The sequence below is a fragment of the Schistocerca gregaria genome, unplaced genomic scaffold, assembly GCF_023897955.1.
Source record: "Schistocerca gregaria isolate iqSchGreg1 unplaced genomic scaffold, iqSchGreg1.2 ptg000199l, whole genome shotgun sequence".
Classification (NCBI taxonomy): Eukaryota; Metazoa; Arthropoda; class Insecta; order Orthoptera; family Acrididae; genus Schistocerca; species Schistocerca gregaria.
In genome coordinates this window covers 11,260,082-11,262,834 of record NW_026061737.1, presented here as the reverse complement: position 1 = coordinate 11,262,834, position 2,753 = coordinate 11,260,082, and positions in this window count along the sequence as shown.

Sequence of the window (2,753 nt, the reverse complement as noted above, 5' to 3'; positions counted from 1 at the left end):
AGATTCTGCATGAAAGGAGGACTAGCAGCCGCGTTGTACGGGAGAATGTGAAATGTGTTCATATGTAGTAAAAACCTGAGAAATCCGTCCTTTTTCGTCATTTGTTAAGAAATCGACTTGAAGCCATATCGTCACATTGGCTGCTCTTCTCTCTGAATGGGTTGTACTTATCGTCTGGAAAGCTTTGTCGCGTGCTGCGGTATACGGAGACACTAAAAGCACCATAGTAGAACACAGATGAAGCTTCTAAGATGATGTAATAGCCAGTAAGAAGTAGTACAATTCAAGTTTTAGGTATCGATTATTGACTTTTTAGCTGGCTTTGGTGCCTTGGACATGAGCTAGGACCTTAAGATTCTGCATGAAAGGAGGACTACCAGCCGAGTTGCAGGGGAGAATGTGAAAAGTGTTCATATGTAGTAAAAACCTGAGAAATCCGTCCGTTTTCGTCATTTGTTATCGAATCGACTTAAAGCCAGATCGTCACATTGGCCGCTCTTCTCTCTGAAACGGTTGTACTTATCGTCTTCAAAGCTATGTCGCGTGCTGCGGTATGCGGAGACACTAAAAGCACCATAGTAGAACACAGATGAAGCTTCTAAGTCGATGTAATAGCCAGTAAGATGTAGTACAATTCAAATTTTAGCTACTGATTATTGACTTTTTAGCTGGCTTTGGAGCCTTGGACATGGGCTAGGACCTTAAGATTCTGCATGAAAGGAGGACTAGCAGCCGAGTTGCACGGGAGAATGTGAAAAGTGTTCATATGTAGTAAAAACCTGAGAAATCCGTCCGTTTTCGTCATTTGTTATCGAATCGACTTAAAGCCAGATCGTCACATTGGCCCCTCTTTTCTCTGAAACGGTTGTACTTATCGTCTGCAAAGCTATGTCGCGTGCTGGGGTATGCGGAGACACTAAAAGCACTATAGTAGAACACAGATGAAGCTTCTAAGTTGATGTAATAGCCAGTAAGAAGTAGTACAATTCAAGTTTTAGGTATCGATTATTGACTTTTTAGCTGGCTTTGGTGCCTTGGACATGAGCTAGGACCTTAAGATTCTGCATGAAAGGAGGACTAGCAGCAGAGTTGCACGGGAGAATTTGAAAAGTGTTCATATGTAGTAAAAACCTGAGAAATCCGTCCGTTTTCGTCATTTGTTATCGAATCGTCTTAAAGCCAGATCGTCACATTGACCGCTCTTCTCTCTGAAACGGTTGTACTTATCGTCTGCAAATCTATGTCGCGTGCTGGGGTATGCGGAGACACTAAAAGCACTATAGTAGAACACAGATGAAGCTTCTAAGTTGATGTAATAGCCAGTAAGAAGTAGTACAATTGAAGTTTTAGTTATCGATTACTGACTTTGTAGCTGGCTTTGATGCATTGGACATGAGCTAGGACCTTAAGATTCTGCATGAAAGGAGGACTAGCAGCCGAGTTGCACGGGAGAATGTGAAAACTGTTCATATGTAGTAAAAACCTGAGAAATCCGTCCGTTTTCGCAATTTGTTATCGAATCGACTTAAAGCCAGATCGTCACATTGGCCGCTCTTCTCTCTGAAACGGTTGTACTTATCGTGTGCAGAGATATGTCGCGTGCTGCGGTATGCAGAGACACTAAAAGCACCATAGTAGAACACAGATGACACTTCCAAGTTGATGTAATAGCCAGTAAGAAGTAGTACAATTCAAGTTTTAGTTACTGATTATTGACATTTTAGCTGGCTTTGGTGCCTTGGACATGAGCTAGGACATTAAGATTCTGCATGAAAGGAGGGCTAGCAGCCGAGTTACACAGGAGAATGTGAAAAGTGTTTATATGTAGTAAAAACCTGAGAAATCCGTCCGTTTTCGTCATTTGTTATCGAATCGACTTAAAGCCATAACGTCACATTGGCCGCTCTTCTCTCTGAAACGGTTGTACTTATCGTCTTCAAAGCTATGTCGCGTGGTGCGGTATACGGAGACACTAAAAGCACCATAGTAGAACACAGATGAAGCTTCTAAGTTGATGTAATAGCCAGTAAGAAGTAGTACAATTCAAGTTTTAAGTATCGATTATTGACTTTTTAGCTGGCTTTGGTGCCTTGGACATGAGCTAGGACCTTAAGATTCTGCATGAAAGGAGGACTAGCAGCCGCGTTGTACGGGAGAATGTGAAATGTGTTCATATGTAGTAAAAACCTGAGAAATCCGTCCGTTTTCGTCATTTGTTATCAAATCGACTTAAAGCCAGATCGTCACATTGGCTGCTCTTCTCTCTGAAACGGTTGTACTTATCGTCTGGAAAGCTTTGTCGCGTGCTGCGGTATGCGGAGACACTAAAAGCACCATAGTAGAACACAGATGAAGCTTCTAAGATGATGTAATAGCCAGTAAGAAGTAGTACAATTCAAGTTTTAGGTATCGATTATTGACTTTTTAGCTGGCTTTGGTGCCTTGGACATGAGCTAGGACCTTAAGATTCTGCATGAAAGGAGGACTAGCAGCAGAGTTGCACGGGAGAATTTGAAAAGTGTTCATATGTAGTAAAAACCTGAGAAATCCGTCCGTTTTCGTCATTTGTTATCGAATCGACTTAAAGCCAGATCGACACATTGGCCGCTCTTCTCTCTGAAACGGTTGTACTTATCGTCTTCAAAGCTATGTCGCGTGCTGCGGTATGCGGAGACACTAAAAGCACCATAGTAGAACACAGATGAAGCTTCTAAGTCGATGTAATAGCCAGTAAGATGTAGTACAATTCAAAT